Genomic DNA, 24,000 nt, shown 5'->3' on the forward strand with positions numbered 1-24,000 from the left:
GAATCAATAATTAAAAATTTGCTCAAAAAACAAATAATCTAGAACATACTAAAAAACAAAACATCCAAACTTTAGAATAGAAGTACCCCGAAGATCTCTCTCTAATAATACATTAAGGCATGAGAATATTCTGGTATAACCACAGATCTAAGGGAATGTTCGATATTAACACTCTGAATATAAAGTTAACAATTTGGAGCAAAATTACTAAATGTCATAAATCTCTTAAGTATCTTGAACCTGAATATTATACAAAATCTCTGCCTTGTACTAATAAGCAGATAAATAGGAAGCACCATTTTCTTAAAGGTAAAAAAAAATCAGACTAAGAGTTACAGATTCCTGCCCACAACTAAGAGAAGGGAGGAATATCGAAAAAGATACATTCTAATTTCTCTCTTAAATTCAAATCTCCCACTCACGCCCACCCCCATACTTTATTGTCTGACACTCAAGGAAAGGCTACAGAATCTTCTATAAATGAAACTAATGAGGCACCAGCCACCCAAATTCTAATCTGTATAGATGTATGTTAACGTCAGCATTCTCATTCATGAAGGTTTTCATTTAAAAAAAGGGAGCAGGACAGGTTTGGATGCCTCACTCCCTAGCTCCGTGCTTTTCCCTCAGCAAGAATCAGAATCTCTGTCTGTTTGAGTCTGCTGTTGGCATTATTCAAGTCACAGGGTGGAGGCCTCGCAGTATCTGTAAACAGGAAGTGCTATAAATTACAAGTATGATGATGATAGTTGTAGCCACAGGAATATGTATGGATGCCCCCTCTTGGAGTGACTAGCTTTCCCTCTGGCTTCCCGTGATACCTAAAGCAAGCCAGTTTCTCCTATCCTCCTAAAGATGCAGAATCAAACATGGTATCATGAAAAGCTGGATCGAGAATAATGTATACCACACTGATGTATTAATTGATACAAATTACAGTAAATCCAGGGCTTAAGGAGTATGAATACATAAATGGAGAGTCAACTATGATGAGCTGTTTTTGGACTGAGTGGTCACGTGACACAAAGATGGAGGGAGAATAGGGACATTAATGACAAAGCACCCCTGGGTGCGTGCTCCTCCCCTAGGGTTGGCAAGGAAGGGTGACAGCAACTAGGAACTCCTTATAAGAGGGAAGAAGGTCTATTCGGTATCTTGCTCCTAGTCCCGTGGCTCTGAGGTCTGCCAGCTCAGCCTGCAATAGCTTGAGGACGAAGAGATAGAGGAAGATATAAATACCTCATTTAGATTCACACTCTTTTCCCATTATTATTAATTTTTACTTCTAGTCACTGAAAAGAAGAAGTGTGAAAATGATATATGTCTTTTTCTGGGATTCTTGTTATTTCCCTGAAAAAGAATGGCATCTGGAGAGGGACTGTGAGAGCCGTAATACGCTTTCCACATGTTTTCTGATGCAGTCATCTTTAATCTTATATCCAAGACATAGCTGTCTTACTTTGCAATGCTTGTAAGGTGTAGATTCGAGGCTCTCTCAGTACACAGTCATGTAGGGAAGGTGGCTTCATTAATACAATTAAGGGGGAAAGATCATACTGAAATGTGCAAGATTATCTCAGAATATAATTTTAAAGCATGGGACAATGTCCACATGGAAATCTCTGTCGTTAAGGTTTGAAAACCCAGCAATCAATCTCTTCTCTGGGTAGAGGACAGGAAGAGAGAAGGGATAAGGGAGTAGAAAAGGCAAGGGAAGCAACCTATACTGAAGGGTGACATTTCAGACCCAGTCTCAGATTTTAAGAAATCTTTTCAAGGTCACAGAGCAGGTTGTCAGAGCTGCAATTCTAATCAAAACAAAACCCATGAGCTCCAAAGCCCCGTAATCTCTGGGGATGGAGCAGGAGGACACTTTCACCTACATGGAGAGCACAGACTTTGAAGTTCTGAAACATCTGGAACAGAGACTGGCTTTGGAGTGCTACTATTGTCTTATTGCTCTATGGCCATGAGACATCAAAGATCGCTTTCACATACCCTGGACTCTCAATATAAGCTTGGGTAACAGATAAACTGGCAAAGTGGGGAGATGAGAATCACTATGTGAGATATAGACTAGGAGCACAGTCTTTCAAGACTAAGATGGCAAGTGGGTAACACCAATTCTTCTGGCAAGGCTATAGGAGTGATGGTTGGGACACAAGTTCAGAGGGAATAAGTAAATAGAACTACTCAAACATCTCCCATGTACTACCAATAAGGCCGTGTTTTTAAACACAAACAACAGGTAATAAATTTTTGGTCGTTCAGGCCTCAATTAAATGAACAGGTTTCTCTGAAAACTACCAAGGACGAGCATGAGTTCATTCTTCCCATCTTTCAAGTATGTTTATTGAGTACCTACTATGTGTCATGTACAGCTCTAAATCCTGGGGGATCTAGGAGGGCTTTTAGTGGGGCAGAGACAGATAGTAAACAAATTAAATAAGATGAAATAAATTAGCAAAATACCTACGGGTATGTGGTAATCAATGCTTTGGAGAAAAATAAAACAGTAATAGGCATTTGGCAATTTTCAAAGTAGGGTAGTTGGGAAAGGTCTTACTGAGAAAATGACATCCACCTGAAGACGTAAAGGAGGTTAGGCAATGAGTCACACTGATATCTGGGGGGAAAAGCTTCCAGTTGAGGGGACTGCAAATTCAAAGGTCCTGAGGCAAGAGTATGCCTTGTTATGCTGAAGGAGCAGCAAGGAGGTCATTGTGGCTGGAGTGGAAGAAATCAGGCAAAAGCGGTAAAAAAGAAAAGTTTATGTGGTAACGTGGTACCAGATAATGTGGGGTTTTGTAGGCTCCTGTAAACAGTATGACTTTTAATTAGGGCGGGATGGGAAATCACTGTAGATGAAAAGATGGAAGCTAGGAGTGTTACAAGCAGCAAAAGGATCAGTTTGGCTGCAGGGTTGAGAAAAGACACTGAGGGAGCAAGGGTCCAAGCAGGAGATAGGGGGGCAGGTGCTGAACAGGGGTAGGGGCAGTTGAGACAGTGAAAAAAGATCATGTTCTAGAAATATCCTTAAGGTAGAAGTAACAGGACTTACTGACAGAGTAGAGGGTGCCAAGGTTTTTGGCCTGAGCCAAACGATGGAGTTGCTATTTGCCAAAGTATGGAAGACCACAGGAGGAGGGGGATTTTAGGAGTTAGTTTAGGAGTATGACTCTGTTTATGTTATATTTCAGATGTCTATTAGCCATTCGAGTAAAGATGTCAGGTAAGCAGCTGAATTTATGAGCCTGGAGCTCAAGGGAGAAGTCTGGGCTGGAGATATAAATTTGGGAGTCTTCAGCCTAGAAATGGTTTAAAGCCCTGGAGCCCAGATGAGATCACCAGGAGTCCAAGCATGAATATAAAGACAGAAGAGAGGGCCACGGCCTGAGCCCAGGGAACTTCAATTTTAGAGGTCAGGGAGATGAGGAGACAGCAGGGACACACAGAGTAGGAGCAGCCAGTGAGGCAGGAGGAAGACCAGGGAGAGTGGTGTCCTGGAGTCAAATAGGTGAAGTGTTTCAAGGAGCAGGGTGGGATCCACTGGATCAAATGCTGCTGGTAGGTCAAAGAGGCACAGAACCCCAGAGACCGCTGGGCTTAGCACTGTGGAAATAATGGTGACCACGCAGAGGGCAGGGTGCGGGTGCGTACAGCATCTCTAAGCCTCTTCTACTATCTGTAAAACGAGCGTCAGACTAGATCATTGGTAAATCCTCTGCCACCTTAAAATCATATGACTTCTAGCAACTTTAAGGGCTTAAAGATGTCTCACTTGATACGTCTTTGCTTTTCTAATTTCGCATTGGCCCGATCTAGAATGTGTTTGATACTGAGGTCTAAGTTAGAAAAGTAATTTACCCTTGTATTTTTTCTGTAGATAACTATAACTCATTTTATTGTATGATTCCCAGAAACAGCCCGTGGAGGGGTAGAGAAGCAGGGTGACTACCTATGAAGGCAATAAAGGGAGTTACAACTCTGAGGGTAAAAAACCCACTGCTCTACAGAACTGAGAGCTGACGCACTAAGGTAAAAGAGAAAGCTCCAGAGGAGCAAGGAATGCTGGCTGACCCCACTCCCAGCCTGTGTGGTGCTGCTAACAGCTCAAAAGGGGCCAGTTTTGAGGCTGGTTTTCATTTCTCTAAGGTGCTAGTGGTTCCTTTGGATATACTGAGCCCCACTCCACTTCTTTACTATATCCCACAACTTTTTAGAGAGAAAAGAAGAGGTTGGTTGCAGGAGGTTTCTTAATACAGAATCCTCTCTCAGATGCTACAGAGTGTCAGAGAGAGGAAAAACCCATCACTTCCGACTGGGGAGGCAGAGGTGGGGGTTAGGGAATAGGGAAGGCAACCATAGCTAGCATGTACTGAGCTTTTACTATGTACCAGATCCTATTCTAAACACTTTACATATGGTACGTCATTATTCCTGACAACAATCTATAAAGTACATGTCACCAACAGTCCCATTTTATCTATGGAACAAATCAAGTCATACAGTCCTACTGCCCAGAGTTACACAGAGCCAGGAGATAACCTAGGCATTCTGGTTCCAGTCACTCACTCAAGCACGAAGCCTCCTCCCCAGGAGAGACAGAGCAAAAGGTCCTACTCCAAGGGCCCATGCAACACCATGGCAAGACAGAATGGCTCCCTGTACCAGAATGTACAGAATGACAACAACATCACACTACCTTTGTATCGCTGGTGTAGGAGAGCAGGGTTTTTGTTTGATTCACCTATAATTTTGCAGGGACAAGATTTAGTTGGCAATAAGCCTGAATTCAGATAATAACAGAATCTTGCTGTAGCTCTGTATAATAAAAAGAAAAGTAATGACTATCTACAGAGTAAGAAGATGCCCATGCTAGTAACGACGCCACCAGAAACTGTGCTATCTGCTCTGGTCAGCCTCAGATGTCCCGCTCCTGCGAGGAAGGAAAGCTGAAGAGAGTAATGTAGGAAAGTCTTCCCAGTGCTACTGAACGCAGAAGTAGCAAGATTAAAACAAAACAAAAAAAAACACTGTAAGGAGCTGAAATGGGACAGAATCACCTAGATTTCTGCTTCTGTATGTCCAGCAAATATTTACCTAGCACGCAAATGGACTTTGGTGATAGGACCTTGTGACACAAAGGGCCAGGCAAACAATTTCCCAAATGAGAGTGCATAATACTTCTACCTGACTTAATCAAAGAAAACCAGATTTAGACCTCTGTGAGATACTAACAAAGACAGAATCCTGATACTAACAGAAGTCCTCTCTGAACAGAAAAGAAAACCTATTTAGATTAGTCAAGATTGGTCCTGAGTCCATATGAAGGAAGGCAAATGTGCCTTTCCCTGGTGGAATCTTCCTTTGCCTCAATACCTAGAGATGTGCCACAGCCTAGCTGTTCACTTTTGTTCCTGGCATGTTGTTTTCATGTTCATTTCACGATGCATTCCCCATCCCTGTCTCACTCTCGCCCTATGTTGGCATTTTTACTCCTATTTCCCATTATATGAGTACACATGCTACCTCCTCATGTCTTCCCCTTCAAAGGCTTTTCCCCCATTTTCTCTCTCCTTGTAGGGAACAGAAAGCACTCAGCTTTCAAGCCAGCAATCAGGAAACTGGCCTTAATCTCTCTCTCTGTTCTCTCCTCTCTCTCCTTTCCCTCCCTCTCTTTTTCTCCCTCCTCTCATTCTCACTTGCTCTGTCTCTTTCTCCTCCTACCCCCCTTTCTTTTTTTTTCCTCCAAAGTATTTCTTTTTGTTCTTAAGATTTTATTTATTTATTTGACAGAGAGAAACACAGTGAGAGGGAACACAAGCAGGGGGAGTGGGAGAGGGAGAAGCAGGCTTCCTGCCAAGCAGGGAGCCCAATGTGGGGCTTGATCCCAGGATCCTGGGATCAGGACCTGAGTTGAAGGCAGATGCTTAACGACTGAGCCACCCAGGTGCCCCCACCCCCCTCTTTCTGCTCCCTCCCTCTCATACCACTTCTAACTCCCATACACACACATCCGGTTAATCAGCCCAGCCAAAGACACAGCACATTCAGTCAATGTAAACCACCACAAGGGACAGACCACAGAAAAGCAGCCTCTTTAAATAGACCCTGTATTTTGCCTGTGCTGCATAAGGTAATAAAAATTAAACAACTACAGGCACACCTCAGAGATATTGTGAATTTGGTTCCAGACCACCAGAATAAAGCAAAATCACAATAAAGCAAATCAAATGAATTTTTTGGTTTCCTAGTGCATATAAAAGTTATGTTTACACTATACTATACTGCAATATAGTATAGTATACAATATTGTGTCTAAAAATCACTGTACATACCTTAATTAAAAACTACATTATTGTTAAAATATACTAACCATCACCTGGGCTTTCAGCGAGTTGTAATCTTTTTGCTGGGGGAGGGGTCCTGCCTTCATGGTGAAGGCTACTCACTGATCAGGGTGGTGGTTGCTGAAGGCTGAGGCGGGTGGGGCAATATTTTAAACAACAATGGGGCACCTGGGGGGCTCAGTCAGCTAAGCGTCCAACTCTTGATTGCAGCTCAGGTTATGATCTCGGTGTGAAATTGAGCCCTGCTCTGGACTCTGTTTAAGATTCTCTCTCTCCCTCTCCCTCTACCCCCCTCTCACCCCCACTTGCATATATATAATATATATATATATTGACTCTTCCTTTCCTCAACCATTTTTTCTGCATAGCATATGATGCAATTTGATAGCATTTTACCTACAGAACTTCTTTCAAAAGTGGAGTCAATCCTCTCAAGCCCTGCTGTTGTCTTATCAACTATGTTTATGGAATATTCTAAATCCTCCGGTGTCATTTCAACAAACTTCACAGAATCTTCACCAGGGGTAGACTCCATTTCTTTTCTTTTCTTTTTTTTTTTTTTTTAAGATTTTATTTATTTATCTGACAGACAGATCACAAGTAGGCAGAGAGGCAGGCAGAGAGAGAAGGGAGGAAGCAGGCTCCCTGCTGAGCAGAGAGCCCGATGCGGGGCTCCATCCCAGGAAGCTGGGATCATGACCTGAGCTGAAGGCAGCGGCTTTAACCCACTGAGCCACCCAGGCGCCCCGGTAGACTCCATTTCTTGAATGGAATTCCATTTCTTTGCTCATCCCCAAGAAGCAACTCCTCATCAGTTCAAGTTTGATCACGAGACAGCAGCAACTCAGTCCCATCTTCAGGCTCTACTTCTGATTCTAGTTCTCTAGCTATTTCTACCACATCTGCTGGTACTTCCTCCGCTCAAGTCTTGAACCCCCTCAAAGTCCTCCACATGAGCTGGAATCCACTCCTTCCAAACTCCTGTCAATATTGTTGATATTCTGACTTCTTACTATTCATCAAAAATGTTTTTAATGGCATCTAGAATGGTGAATTCTTTTCAGAAGGTTTTCAATTTACTTTGTCCAGATCTATCAGAGGAACTGCTATCAATGGCAGCAATAGCCTTAAGAAATGTATTTCTTAAATACATTTTGAAAGTTGAAATGACTCTTTGACCCATGAAATGGATGCAGAATGGATGTTACGTGAATAGGCATGAAAACACTAATCTTGTTATCCACCTCCATCATAGCTCTTGGGTGACCAGGTGCATTGTCAAAGAGTAGTAATATTTTGAAAAGAATATATATATGTTTTTTCTGAGCAGTAGATCTCAACAGTGGGTTTAAAATACTCAGTAAACCATGTTGTAAACAGATGTGCTGTCATCCAGCCTTTGTTGTTCCATTTATAGAGCACAGGTAGAGTAGAGTTAGCATAATTCTTTAGGGCCCTAAGATTTTCAGAATGCTAAATGAGCGTTCGCTGCATTAAGGCCTAACAAGAGAGTTAGACTGTCCTTTGAAGCTTTGAAGCCAGGCACTGACTTCTTTTCTCTAGATTAGAGAGTCCTAGGTAGCATCTTCTTCTGACAGAAGGCTGTTTTGTCTACACTGAAAATCTGCAGCCCCCGTCATGTATGATCTGAGCTAGATCTCCTGGAGAACTCGCCACAGCTTCTCCACCAACACCTGCTGCTTCCCTTTGCAATTTTGTGTTATTGAGATGGCTTCTTTCCTTAACCCTTGTGAACCCACCTCTGCTAGCTTCAGACTTTTCTCCTGCAGCTTTCCTACCTCTTTTGGCCCTCACAGAATTGAAAAGAGTTAGGGCTTTGCTCTGGATCAGGTTTTGACTCAAGAGAATGGTATAGTCGACTTCTAACTAGACCACTAAAATCTCCGTATCAGCAATAAGGCTGTTTCAGTTTCTTGTCATTCGTGTGTTCACTGGAGTAGAACTTTTAATTGCCTTCAAAAACTTTGCCTTTACATTCACAACTTGGCTAACTGTTTGGCACAAGAGTTCTACCTTTTGGCCTCTCTTGGCTTTTGACCTGTCTTCCTCACTAAGCTTAAGCATTTCCAGCTTATGATTTAGAGCGAGAGACATGCGACTCAATTCTTCCTTCCACTTGAACACTGAGAGGCCATTGTCGGGTAATTAAGTGGCTCAATTTCAATATAGTGTCTTAAGGAATAGGGAGGCCCAAGTAGAGGGAGAGAGACAAGAGAATGGCTGGTTGGTGGAGTGCTCAGAACACATACCACATTTATTAAGTGTGCCGTCCTATGTGGGTGTGGTTCATGGCACCCCCAAAACAATTACAACTGTAACATCAAAGATCACTGATTACATATCACCACAACAAATATAATAATAATGAAAAATTTGAAATATTATGAGAATTATAAAAATGTGACACAGAGACACGAAATAAGCAAATGCTGTTGGGAAAATGGCGCTGATAGACTTGGTCCACACAGGGGTGACACAAACCTTCAGTTTCTAAAAATCGCAATGATCTCCAAAGTGCAATAAAGCAAAGCACAATAAAACAAGGTATGCTTGTACTCTCATAAGGATTTGTTCACTGTCTGTCTCTACCTGAGGACAGTGAGGTGGACCCTGCTCATGGACCACCCTTGTTCACCACCAATACCTGCCATTTATAGAGTGTTAACTCTGTGTCATGCACTGCGTGCAGCTCTGCATTTATGATTTCATTGGACTCTATGAGGTAGGATCTGGGATTAGCCATATTTGGTAGATAAGGAAATTGAGGCGTAGATGAGTAGCTTACCCAAGGTTATACAGTTGAACTTGAACCCAAGTCTGATATCAAAGCAAATTCTTACTACACTACACTAAATGACTAGGCAATGTGGAACCTATTTTTTTTTTTCTTTCGTTGTTGGTTTTTGTTTTTTTTTTTGGGTAAAGATTTTATTTATGTGAGATAGATCAAGAGAGAGTGACCATGAGCTGGGGTGGGAGAGAGAGGCAGAAGGAGAAGCAGACTCTGCTGAGCAGGGAGCCTGATGCAAGGCTTGATCCCAGGACCCTGGATCATGACCTGAGCTGAAGGCAGACGCTTAACCCACTGAACCACACAGGCACCCTTGGAATCAATTTTTTAACACATACCGCAACGTCCTAAGTCAAATCGTGCACACAAATTTAGACAAATTAAATCAGAGCAGGCAAAATTCCTGTGCACTTGGCTAATTAGAAAGCCTAAAATTATCCTTTAAAAAAATCAACAATAACTCTTCCCCACATAATTCATATTTTTCTTCTTTATTGGTGGCAATTTTACAACTTATCAGAAGAACTGTCACTGGTCAGATTTTTCTTAAGAGTATTTAACTGCAGTTACTTTTTTAAGTAAATAAAAATATAGCAAGCTCTATAAAAGCTCACTACTACTGAGACAAAATGCTGCAGTAGAGTGGAGATTCAGAAAAATCCTCCTGCTTTGTTAACACTCATGGAAGTATGGACGAACCATCAATTAGAGATAGAGAATTTGGGTCAGTGTATATAGCAATTTGTTACAATTCAGCTGTCAATTTTGGGATCAGAAGGAGAGGGAGAGACGCAAGGGACTTTTCAATCACCTGGTATAACAAGCAACAGACAAAAGATGTTGCAAATAATTCAGCAAAGTCAAAAAGAACCTAAAATGATAGTATATTTGGCAACTGTGATTGAGTTCATGTATAGCCCACTGGCATCCTTACTCAAGAAGAAAAATATCAGCAGGAGAAGAAATAAAAGCTCCAACAGTCATCAACCAATTTAGTATGTTGCTAAAGGGCAAGAAAGTGGAAAAATTCAAGGATGCTAGAGTACAGACTTTGTCCAGTCATACTGAGCTAACGCAAAAGAGCTAATTAATAGACATCTTTTCTTAATAATTAAGATTATAAAACAGGACAAATTATTATAGGGCTTCCTGGAGAAAAGGAAAAAACACTGTATCTCTCCCCCACTTTTTCCCTCCCCAACTAGCCTCCTTATTAGAAGGCTGTATGATATATAGTTTACCATATTGGAAAAATACGCCATCTTGAAACAACTGATATTTAAGCTTTTTTGAGAGAAAAGTCAAAGACATTGATGCAAAACGGGAGTTAAAACTGCAAAACGGGAGTTAAAACTGCACCCAAGGGCGCCTGGGTGGCTCAGTGGGTTAAAGCCTCTGCCTTCGGCTCAGGTCATGATCCCAGGGTCCTGGGATCGAGCCCCGCGTCAGGCTCTCTGCTCAGCGGTGAGCTTGCTTCCCTTCCTCTCTCTCTGCCTGCCTCTCTGCCTGCTTGTGATCTCTGTCAAATAAATAAATAAAATCTTAAAAAAAAAAAATTTAAAACTGCACCCATAGGAGAATGAAGTCTATAGGAAGATACATGAACATTCTTTTGTCTTGGTTCAACAGCTGTAAAAAAGATCTAGAAGCGTACATTTACGTAACCCTCCAAAATTTACTTTGCCCTCCAAAAGGCAATTTATGCTTTGGATTCAGCTTGTTTAGCTGCAGCTCTGGTTAGCTTAACCCTGAGCCCTAGCCTAAGAACTTCCTATAGCCATCAGGGTGTGTGAAGTGCCGCCCAGGAGGAAGAAGGGGCTGGACATGGATCTGAAAGCCCTCTTATGCCACCCAAATTCTCCATTTGCCCTACTTGAAGGTACCTACCTTCAATGAGATGAAAGTTCAGATGATCTCTCTAACCTGACACATGCAAAATTCTTAACACATAAGGAAAGGAGAAAAAGGCAGGGCAGGGGAGAGAACAAAGTGTTAAGAATACCATATGATTTCACTCATGGGTGGAATTTAAGAAACAAAACAAATGAACAAAGAAAAAAAGAGAGAAACCCCAAAACAGACTTGTAACTATAGAGAACAAACTGATGGTTACCAGAAGGGAGGGGGGGGGATGGGAGAAACAGGTGAAGGGGATTAAGAGCACACTTATTTTGAGGAGCACTGAATCATGTATAGAACTGGTAAAATCACTATATCATACACCTGAAACTAATATAACATGGTACATTAACTGTATGGAAATCAAAATTTAAAAAAATTTTAATTAAAAAAATTAAGAACGAAAGAGTTACAGTGGAAGGAGGTAAGAGATGCATATTTTCGTAAGTCACACTTAGAGTAAAATTAACCATGGGGAAAAAGTAGGCAAGAATAGTGTTCTTTCTCATTCTATTACATTCCAAAATCTAGTAGCTGACAACTACCATGCACACAAGCCGGTTCAAGTCTCTTTCTTTTTCTCAGTGGCATAAAATCTCTTAATAAAGGTTATTCCAATCAGCCCTTTGTCCCCATGTTTCCACTGCAATATTTATGAGGACCATATAAGGAAATAATTGATAAAACCACATGGCCCATCTGGGTACCATTCACTCACAACTCAGAGACCACGCAGTAATAATGTTTAGTTCTGGGTGCTACCCTTTACAAAGGTCACAGAAAAACTGGAACACATTCAGAGGCAAGCATCCAGGACAGGGAAAGGACTCAAAACCAAACCAATGAGGGCCTGGATGTGTTCAGCCTACAAAAGAGAGGCCTTCTAATACTTGAAGGGCTCTCACATGGGAAAAGGCCTATTATTGTTTTCTGTGGCCTCAAGGTGGGAGAGTGAAAATCAACGCATAGAGCACATAGAGAAATTTCAGCTCAATAAAAGGAGAAACTTTCTTAGCAGGACTATTCAAAGACAGAATAGGCTGCCTCAGAAGACAGGGTCCCAGTTCATGCAAAGGGTAGACAACCACTTAGAGGCTTAGAAAGAGGGTTAAGCACTGGCTGAAAGTTTGGGACCATGCCAGCATTTCTGTAAGTGTAAAACAAGGGCAAACTGAATTGGAACCACCTAATGTGCTTATTGAACAGAAAATAATAGGAATTCGGAAAATAATGCAAGCTCCTGGACCTCTCTCTAGGTGTCATGATTCAGAACAGGAGAGTGCCTGGGACTGTGCATTTTCACAAGCCCTCAAGGTGATTCTTACGTAAGCTCAAGAATGAGAACCAGGTTAGGTGACCTCTGAAGCATCCTCTGTCACTTATCTTCTACTGTCACCAGAGCTGTCTAAATAGTTTCCCTGCTCTGATCATTTATTTTTGTTGTGACCCCTGTCAGGAAACATCCTCACTCAAGTTTCATTAACTCCTCTTTATTGAAAGCCTACCCACCCCTTCAGTATCCAGAGTGGACAAATGATGAATGATTTCTTTGCTGATTTTCTAACCACATGCAACCCCTGATTACACCAAAGTACAGCACTCTTTTATGCTGCACCAACGGAACCCGTCACTACACAGTGGCGTCAACAGCACACACTCTGAGGGAAAGGTCTGGGTCTCATACACATTCCATCCTCATTCGTTGCACAGAGTTTGGGACACACTGTGTTACAAACATAAATTTAACACGTCTGTGCTGAAGGGATAGCTGACATCGTGGGTATTTTGTGCTTCCTTCAGTGTAAGCTCTGGGTGCTTACACTCAGGTGGGTGCTCATCCTTAGTCCCTGGGGTCCTAGCACAGTGCTGAAGTAGACCAGAAAGTATCCTAACCTTGAATCAAACTAACTGATGAGTAACAGCCTTTTGCCCCCTGGGTTTTAGGTCAGAAGACATTTTTACAACACAGTTGTCTCATCTAGTGTCTGCCACTGGCCTTAAATACGTACTTCAAACATGTCTACAAATGATCAAGAGTTGCAGAAGAGAGGCAAAGGAGTAGCAGTCTCCATTTCTTCTGTGGTACAAGGATGGTGAGCCCTTGCTTCTACACTTATGCTCAATACTGGTTCCTTACTGTCTTCTAAATGTTCTACGTCACCTATGTCATAAGCCTCCCCCTACCCCTGCTGCCTTAGCACCACTGCTAAGCCCTATTTTGTTCCTTCTTTTCTCCCTAAACTTACTGGATAAAAGATTTACCACTCTCTGTCTCTGCTTTTCTACCACAATTTACTTCTGGCATGTTTTGTGAAGTCCTCTTGATTGAACTTTGAGAATTTCTCTTACGTCTGTCCCTCTCTCTCATTCCCGTCTGGCACCTATTGTCCTATAGGAGGCTACAATGCAGAATATCAGCATTAATTTCCTAATTGAAACCAGTGGCCTTTGATCCATGGGTGTGCAAAGAAGTCTTAATGTTTCTGAAAAATCACATCCTGTAGTCTATTTAAGGAGAGGAAACCTAGATATACAAAAAATGCCAACACTATAAGAGGAACAAATGTTATACTGTCTTCATTCTTTCAGAAGCACCTGCCTGTACAGAAGAGCTCTTTTCCCTATGCTTCCTAATCTCAGTTTCCTTCCTCCATTTTGTCCTAAAGATAATGCAATAGCAACAATATTCTACTAACAAGAACTAATAATATTAATTGAGCCCGCTAAGTGAGGTACTTGACATATTGTGGTTACTCCCTCTAACAGCTATGATATTCTTCTATTTTCAGCTGAAGAACTTGAGGTCCCAAAGGGTCATGTAACTCAGTGTCTAAGGTCATGCCATTACTAAGGGATTAATCTGAGATTCCAGCCCATGTCTATTTGGCTCCAAAGCCAATATACCATATACCACGCCATCCCTTCATAACACTAATAGCTTCCATTGCTTTTGCAATCACTTCCAAACTTTCAAATTGGTGAGGGTAAGAAAAGCCATGTTTTAGTGAGATAAATCTAGTGGTAATATGCAGGATGGATCGGAAGGGAATTAACTTGAGGTTGGGAAACTAATTAAAGATGTAATAATTTAGGCATGAGTCCATAATGGCCTGCACTAAGATGCTGGCAATGTGAATGGAAAAAAGAGACAGATATGAGAGAAATTATGAAAGATGAATCAAAAGAACTTGGCGGCTGCTGAAACATACAAAGTGAGAGAAAAAGAATCAAAACTGACTTAACTTACAAGTCTGTGTGACCAAGAGATGTGACTGAAGCAGGAAAGGGAAGGACAAGATCAGGCTTTGTGGGAGAGGAAATGATAAATTCCTTGCTTTAATTATGAAAAGTAAAACAGTGATGTGATCAAGATATAGGAAGATACACCTATCTTTAGAGTAAATATGCCTTTCTGCTTTTCCTTAGTGTGACCCCAAAAGTAATGAAAGGGACTTCAAGTCACATATTCACAGAACACTGACCTCTGATTGGAGTAAATACCTTTGTGTCCCTTGCATGCAATCTCTTTCTTTTCCAAACTTGTAAAAAGTACCATGCCTGCAAATTCCAACACCATTCATTCAAAGGAGATGGTTAATAGGTCTCATCTGTTTAGCTGGAAAGCATATAACAGGTCCTTCATAAGAAGACCATAGACAATCGTTTGAGTGAAAATTTATGCAAAGTAACAGATTAGTAATAGTTTTACACCAGCAGGGCTTCATGTCTCATTATTTTATACTGACTACTAATAGAGTTTAGTATTAGAATTTGAAAAGGAACAGAAAATGGAATGCTCTCCCCGTAGAATTTATTGTACTCTTTCAGCTATTATGGGTTTCATTACAGATTTCTACTCCAAGGCGTTATTCTTTGTTTTATTTTCAAAATGGGGCTCATACTTTAAAAATGGCTTTCTGGGAAACCTCTACATTTGCATGCATTCAAATGAAACTCTGTTCTCTGTCTGCTGTCATCATTCTGTTCAGCAGCTTGTTACATATTTTATAGGGTTAGGACGTGATTAACAATGGACTCCTCCATAGCATTCCATAAAACAACAAAACCGACAGTAAGGCTCAGCAAAGTAAACATTCCGAGTACTTTTAAATATTTGGTTTTATAGTTTTGAAATGACAAGTTTTAAAAGAAATGCTACGATGTAAGCTGGGACTGCAGCTCTGTTACCACCCTGTGATTGAGGACAGCCTGGTAACAGGGTAGGTTCTGTAAGAAGAATGCTCCCTCCTTAGCTGTTGAGCATTCTCTTAGGCTAGCCACTGGAACAGCAAATGTCCCCCTACATTGCAGATCAACCCAAATGGAGAGAGAAGATGACAGAGGCAACTGAAATGCTAAAACAGCAGTAACTGTTACGTAAACAAATCAAGCTGCTTTTTGGAAAGAGGAGACATCAGAACTGGGATAACTTTCTCTCGGTGCAGGAATGTTGAGGGCGCATTCCAAACCCAACCCTGGATTCCACAGACTCATGAAACAGAGCTATACACATCAGGTCATGCATCAGCAGCTCAAAAAGTGGTTTCCTTTTATTGAGGGAGAGAATAGAAAAATAAATGCTGGGAAGTTTTTCAAAGGAGATCAAAAGGTGCAATGAATAATGACTCTGATGTACTTCAAAATGTAAATTCTTCAGGCAAGTAGGTCTGGGTTTCAAGTAATTAACCTAACATTTGCACAATGGATTGCGACAAAATATAATGAAGTTAGCGTGCGTACAAAACACTGTCTGATAAATGTTAACTCAATGTTCATATCCTCATAGGTAGATACAGCTGCTTTACTGGAGATGAGCACAAAGTACTAAAAATTGGGGGAAACACTGTATTATGCACCTTCTAAGTCTAATGATTTTTGAGGTTAAAGTTCTCGTACGGAACGTTGGGTCATAAAGCACTGCAAATCATCCCATTCTTAGGAAAATGCAAGTTTAAAAAAAATCTTTCCACAAGTCGTTTTAAAAAGCAACATTACTATAAAATTAAATACTGGAAATAATAATGCAAGTTCATGATAAGAAATACAAACCTCATTCATTTAACAAAAGCTAATAAAAAATGGGAAGAATCAATACAGTATTATCAGCTTAAAGAATGTCATTGTCGTGTGGGCTGCCTGAGAGAAACCAGCACTTCCTGCAACTAGATACTTCTTTTCACGAAAGAAGATAAAAACTGAATTTTGCTAGCCTGGCGGTGCAACAACCAGCATAATAAAACAAAGAAACAAAGTCAAGGTTTACAGAACAATGCCCATGATCATTTTGGTTTTAAGTTTAATTGAAACTAACAGTTAAAATTCTTCTCTTTGGTGTACTATTCTGTGTATTTTAAAAACCACCATGGCTACCATGAGAGAACAATTTCATCAACCCAAAACACGCCCCTGTATTCTCTGCAGGAAAACCTCCCCCGGCCCCTACCCGTAGCAACCACTTGCCATAGTCTTGCTTTTTAAAGAATGACATATGATGGATGTAGTATCTTGCTTCTTTCACTTAGCAGAATACATATGAGATTCACCCATCCTCCTGTGTCTCTGAGTAACCTGTTCCCTTTTCACTGCTGAGTAGTAGTCCATAATACAGATATGCCACAAATTGCCTACTCATTCACCAACTGAAGAGGTATTTGTGTTATATCCAGCTTTTACAAATCATTAACAATGTTATTATATTATTACATAATAAATAAAATGTAATAAAACACTTTTTAATCAAGTTTTTGTGTGGAATGTCTGGGTGAGATGTAGGTGTATGTTTAACTTTCCAAGGAATTGCTGAACTCTTTTCCAGAATCTCTCTACCATTTTTCATTCCTACCAGTAACAAGTGAGAATTTCAGATGCTCTCCATCCTTGCGAGGACTTGGTACTGTTTTTTGTTTGTTTGTTTGTTTTGGGGGGTTGGTTATTTTTAAAAAGTAATCGTAAGAGGCAAATAGTGGTTTCTTATTGTGGTTTTTGTTATCTCACTGTGGTTTTAATTTGCATTTTCTTAATGATTAATGGTGTTGAGCATCTTTTCGTGGGCTTATTTGTCATCAAGATATCTTCTTTGATGAAGTACCTGTTACAATCTTCTGTCTTCTAAAAAAATTATGTTGTCTGTTTTCTTACTGTTGAGTTTTGAGAGTTCCTTACGTATTCTGGATACAAGTCCTGTGCCATATGTGAAATTGCAAATACTTTCTCCCCCTTGTAGTCTTCTTAACGTATCTTCTCAAATATCATCTGTTTTATTTATCATTCCCTGGCTCCGTTTGTCAGACTTTCACTGAATTATCTGGCATGGCATTATAATAATCACTTTGAAATAAAATGATACGATGAAGAAGGGTTATCAGAAAAGACTCTCTGAGAAGGTGGTACTTGAGCCAAGATCCACGCCAAAGAGAAGAACATAAAGGCAGAGAAAAGAGCAAGGCGAACACCCTTTGGTGGGAAGGAGTCTGGCAAGTTCAAAGAAGACAAGTAGGTCACCATGGCCGGAGCTCCCCGAGGGAAGCAGAATGAGGCATGAGATGAAGATGCAGTAGAGGCAGGGAAAGTCTTAGAGGCCTTCACGGAGTTTGAAGGTGAGAAACCACTGAAGGGTTTCAAGCAAAGAAAGTCATTCAATCTTCCTTAACTTCAAAGATTCGTCCGGCTACATAAAGAATTAATTGGAGGGGCAAGCAAGGAAACCAGTTAGGAGGCCACTACAGTGCAGGTAAGAAATGATGCTGGAATCAGATGGAGGGAGAGCAGTGCAAAATGACTGCAGTGGATGGATCTGAGATTTATTTTAGAGTTAAAACCAACAGGACTCTCCAGTGGGTTAAAATGTGAAGAATAAGAACAATGGAGGACTCGAGGATGGCTCCTAGGTTTGCAGACCAAGAAAATGGGGTGGATAATAATGACATTCACTGGGATAGAGAACTGCCTGAGGAGTGAAAATCAAAGGTCCGTTTGGGATATGTTAAGTTCGAGATGTCTAAGGGACACCCAAGTAATGCTGGAACACAGTAGAGAAGCTTGGACCAGAGGGATAAATCTGAGAGCCAGAAGCACAAACATGTATAAGAGAGGAGCATGTAGGTAGAGAAAAGAGAATAGTTCAGGATAAAGCCCACAGCACTAAACAGTAGGCTAAAATATGTTTACATGTCTCTCTCCCCTAACTGGCTTTTTAGTTCTTCTAAGTACACAGATCATCTCTTTTTCATATATATTTAACAAGTCTTGGTGCCTGATACTCAACAAGTGCTGTGAAACTCTCACAGGCGTAATACATGAGGGATGAGAACATCAGGATGTCCAAAGTGGACTGAAGTGGTAAAAAGGAGCAGATCCAGGAGAGACTGGAGTCCCAGAATGGAAACTTCAAGTGCCAGATTTTGCAGTGCCCATAATGGGCAATTAGTGTCTCAAGCAAAAGGGGGCTCTTCAAAACAGCAGTTAATATATCTGTCTGCAAATAAAGGAAGTTGGTTTTCAACTGGAACTTTTGTGAGGAATCCCTTTTCTCCTACTTTTTGGTTTCCAACCTGCAAAATAATGAGTTCTTTCCCTTCATTAGAGTTTACAAGTTAATAGCTCAAATGACTGGGTTAAATTGGGACTGAGTATCTATGGATTTGATGGTCTGAATATAAGTAATTTCCCTGGTGTTCTTAAGAATGCAAAGGGACTCTACTAGCCCTGCCATTGCTATCCTAGATTCATGTCACATTTGTCTCCATAAAGACTTACGAAGTAGCCTAAATAAAACCTCAAGATAATGCTTTCATGATAGAAGATTCTTCTCCTCAATGGCTTGACTTTATTGGAGGGAAAAGCAACATAATAACTCAGTAAAAACTAGGATTAAAAGATTCCTAGTAGGAATCTACTCCCAACTAAACATGCTTAAAATCACTCGAGCTGTTTTCAAACTCTATTTTGAATTTTCATTGTAGCCACATATTTTTAAAGAAGATTTATTGACTTATTTGAGAGAGGGGGGAGGGGAAGAGAGAAAGAGAGAATCCTCAGACTCCCCACTGATGATGGACCCCGACTCAGGGGTTGATCCCAGGACTATGAGATCATGCCCTGAGCTGAAATCAAGAGTTGGCTGCTCAACCACCCAAGCCACCCAGGCACCGCTACAGCCACATTTCTATACACACACACATAACCTCAATTTGTGGTTGAATATCGTTTTGATTATTTGGAAAATAGAAACTGGCAATATATTATTTACATGAATAATAGTAAACTGAAGAATATATTGATTGTCTTCTCCTCTTCCCCTCCTTATTACCAAATGAGAATACACACAAAAAAGTTAAGTATGACATAAAAAGGCCATTTTATAAGCATCTTTAGCAGTTGGACACTTTAATTATTTAACAATAAACTTTCTATTAAAGGTATTATTTTAAAGATGCCAGGCAAAGTAGAATTCATGTTATGTGATAATCTATCCATCCTTCTTCGGCAGAGACATTTACTTATCACTGAACATGCACAGGGTCCCCTACAACTCTCTGCTACTTTAGGTGGAGCCATATTACTGGTTTTGGCCAATAGACTGTGAATGAAAGAACATGTCATTTTCATGCTGAAAAAGGCTGATGAGTGCCTCTCCAACTCTTCCCCTACCGCAGTGACCTAGGAGGCCTCATGTTCCAGAAGGTACAGCTATGAGACAGTGGAGCTTCCATCAGCCTCAGTCCCTGAGAGACTCTGTGGAATGGAATCTCTAACCTATGGGGATGTGTACTGTCAACAAGAAGCAGACTTTTGTTATGCTATGTTACTGAGATTAATTCTGCTGTTGTTGCTTTCGCTTAGTCTATCCTTGTTAATACACCGTCCCAGTTGAAAGTCATATTTGTAACTATGGATAATCCAGGGGAGATTAGTTCAGAGACTAACTGTGGTCAAAGAACCCATCTCACATGCACAGATGTATATTTTATTTGCAAGTATAATTATCTGCAGAGACTAATTCTTTTAAAGTGGAGGCCAGCATGTTATCCTTGATTTTGTTTCCTATTGTTGCCTCCTGAATTGATCTATCATGGTTTGCCACATTCCATGGACAAAATCAGGTCTATGCTGTCGCATTTGTTTCATCATCTGTAGGGGATCACCTCCAGCTAACTTATGAGAGAGGTATCAACTAAAAATCCCACACAAATAGCCTATTTAATAGTGTTGGGGTCTATCATTACTTCAGAGATAATCACTGCTTACACATTAACTCATAAGTTAACAGACGTCTTTTTACAATACTAAACTTCCAAGGGTCTGCAATCTAAATTTTATACAGTAAAAAAATATATATATGCAAATGATCTTAGTTCCACATGAGTTTCTCTATGTATTTAAGTTTTGTGGGGTTTTTTTTTTCCTTTCCAACTTAGTAATATCACAGCAATCATCAAACAGTTGGATCTGAGAAATGATAAAACCAGTCTGCCCCTTATGTCATTTCTACCTGGGAAGCTGACAACACATTGTATTTGTTTTTTGGTTGGTAACAACATTAGTCTGAACATCATTATGCATACTGCAGTTGTGTATTTATTTCTCCTTCCAAGAGAGAAGAAAAAAAAGAATTTACTAGTGTAATATAAGAACAATGGGACACTTTAAACTAATAGCTGGTGAATTTATAATAAACAAAAGGAAATGTTTCTTCATATACCATACAGACACTCAGCCAACCCTTGGAATTTGTTACTAATTATTTCACAGTCAGGGCTTTCTTTTTTTTAAAAGCTGGATAGCTTAATAATTGATGAAATCTTTAATTTTTGTCACCTAACTACAGAAGTAATTAAATTTGGTGCTTTAGGAAATCACCTCCCTAATCCTGACTAGGACTTTCATTCTCTGTTTGTCCTCCCGGGTAAAGGGAACGACACAGTAAATTTACAGCCACATACCTCCACGTTTCCATTAGGAATACCTCGGGCAAGCTGGACCCATTCAAGTCCTAAAAAGTCTCTTCCAGGTTGGCAAAAACTCTGAGCTTCATAACTCCATCCTGCTCTTAAAAAAAAGTGGCTTCGTCTGCCTTGTCTGATTTATTGAGATTTAATGGAATGAAACAAATGGCATATATTTGAAGTGTACAAGTTGATCATTTTTGACATGTGAAACCATCATTATAATCAAGATAATGAACATATACATCACCCGCAAAGTTTCCTTGGGTCCCTCTCTCTCTCTCCCAACTCTCCGCCCCTGTTCCCAGTCTGTAGTGCTTTCTGGCACTAGAGATAACGCATTTTCTATAATTTTCTATAAATGGGATCATACAGTATCTACTCTTTTTTGGTTTGGCTTATTTCTCTTGGTTAAATAATCAAACAAGGAAGTCATTAGACTGAGGTGGCTCTAATGTCTTGGTAGCTTGTGTAAGCAAAATGAAATTGAAGCCACAATTAATTCCTATAAATGCCTCAAGGATAAAAAGAACAACCAATTACAAATAGCCAACAAGACTTGCAAGTAAGGCAACCACTTAAGCTATAGCCAATCAAAGAATTTCCTTGCTTTGCTTCCACTTCTCCTGCACAAAATTCCAATCCTCAACGTAACTATTTTCAGGTTCACCCATGTTGTTGTATGGATCAATACTTCACCCTTTTTTACTGCTGGGGAGTATTCTCTTGTAGGGACGCATCACAATTTCTTTCCACTTATCAAATGGACATTTTGGCTGTCTCCAGTCTTCCTGTTACAAATGAAGCTGCTGTGAACATTCCTGTGTCTAAGTCTTTGTGTGGCTATATGCTTTCATTCTTCTTGGGTAAAAATCCAGTTGTGGAATGGCTGAATCATAAGGAAGATACATGCTCAACAGTGAGGAACTTGCCAACGTAAGAACCGCCAAACTATTTTTCCAGGGTGGCTATGCCATTTTACATTTTCACCAGCAGAGAGCAGAGGATGAAAGTTACCAGCTCCTTGACATCTTCACCAACACTTGGTATGGCTGGTCTTTTTAATTTGAGCCAATCTAGTAGGGGCATCTCATTTAGTTTTGCATTTCCCTAAGGACTAAGAAGAGTGAGCATTTTTTCATGTGCTTATTTGCCATTCATGTAATCTCTCGGATGAACTATCTGTTGAAACATTTTGCCCTTTTATTCTTGGGTTTTTAGGGTTTTTAAATTACTGAATTATAAGCACACTTCATGAATTCTGAATCCAAGTTCTTTATCAGATATATGATTTGCAAATATTTCCCCCTAATTGGTGGCTCATCTTCTCATTGTCTTAACAGTATCTTTAGAGGAGCTAAAGCTTCTGCATTGGATATAGTCTTAATTCATCAATCTCATTGTTTTGTTTTGTTTTTTAATGATCATGTTTTTGATGCTGTATCTTAAAAACCTTTGCTTAAGCCAAGGTCACAAAGGTTTTCTCTTACACACATACAGCATCCAGTAAACTGCAGTCAATAAATCAGGGAACACTTACATTGAATGTGCTAATGAGAGAGCTGATTAAACCAAAATGCAAATGACAGCTTTTCCTCTTTGTGGTCTTGAATTTAAGGAAAGAAAAAAAAGGAGTACAGAATTAGAAAAAGGTAATAAGACTGTTTCCCAAACCCATGGAGAGAGGCAGCTATGGAAAAGGATCTCATCCTTTCTTTGTCCTTTTCAGCTTTGGTTTCCAGAACCTGTCAGGCCCTTCATTTTCCTCAATGTTTCTCCCCCTAGACCTAGGGAAAAGGTGCCTGTCATTTTCACAAGAACAAACATAAAGCTATTTTTCTGTTTCTGAACTTATGCAGCTCTAATTAGCACCACTACAGACAAATACCTCAGTTATAAATCCAGAATAGAAATCACAGAAATCATGTTCCCCCCTACTAACAGAATGGCAAACCACAGTGCCAACTTAGATATTAATCAAGAGTATTAGGAATAATTTTACTTAGGTATCAGAAAATTAGGCTTAGAAGAATGTGATAGGCAATTTCTTCCATCTACATCCTTCCATCTATACCCTCTAAATCCTAGAGCTTCAACTTATGCAGAGTCAACTGAAAACCTGACCTCCACATTTCCACCTGCCTGCTGGACAAAGCCACTTCCATAGCCTGGTGGCACTTCAGCTTCCCCATGTCCAAAAGATTCATCAGCTCATCAAAAACTCATCTCCTCCCTCCTCTTCACCTCTCTGTTCTGGCTGCACAACTTTCCTAGACTATCCAAGCTTATGGTCTGACCCTCTCTGACTCCTATGTCTTCACTCCCTATCTTCTTGCATTTAAAGAGTTATGGTGGCAGGGTGGGATGGGAGAACATATTTAGGAAAGGGCAAGTGCATTGCCGGGATAATCAGGGAAGGCTTCCTAAAAAATATTTATATTAGGTCTTGAAAGATGGCCCACGTTTTTCAGACATTAGGGCCTCCTATAAATATTTTTTAGGAAGCTTCTCCTGATTATCTCTGCATATACTGGTTTCCTTCTACTAGACTCCTAGAGCATTTTGCACTTCTTTATCTCACTTAACACATACTACTTTTATTAGTGTTCTTATACAACTATCAAATTGTAAGCCACTTAAAGGCAGGGATCATGTTTTATTTTCCTCTAGAACTCTCTAGGTTCCCTAAAATAGTATTTTATAATTCGAATCAAAACAGATTGAAACTTCTACGATGTTACTATGAACAGTATACCTTACAGTTCCAGAGAAGATCCTTGAACGTGAGCAGAACGACTAACGAATGAATAGCACAGTCTCAGTATGTAAAACTTTAGTAAAAGAACATTTAAAGGTAGAAATGCAGTTTCTATATTCCACCTCAAAGGTTTACGTCTTCTCCCTGAGCAAAACTTCTAGGGGCGCCTGGGTGGCTCAGTGGGTTAAAGCCTCTGCCTTCGGCTTGGGTCATGATCCCAGGGTCTTGGGATCA

General features: G+C 40.3%; 1 protein-coding gene across 2 annotated transcripts in view; it reads right to left on the reverse strand.

Annotated features, from left to right (window-relative positions):
• The window catches only part of BTBD9 (BTB domain containing 9), a 411,032-nt gene that overhangs the window by 228,884 nt on the left and 158,148 nt on the right, over window positions 1–24,000 (reverse strand). The gene's annotated exons all lie outside the window — the stretch shown is intronic.

Source organism: Martes martes (genome assembly GCF_963455335.1).
Source record: "Martes martes genome assembly, chromosome: 6".
In the NCBI taxonomy this organism is placed as follows: Eukaryota; Metazoa; Chordata; class Mammalia; order Carnivora; family Mustelidae; genus Martes; species Martes martes.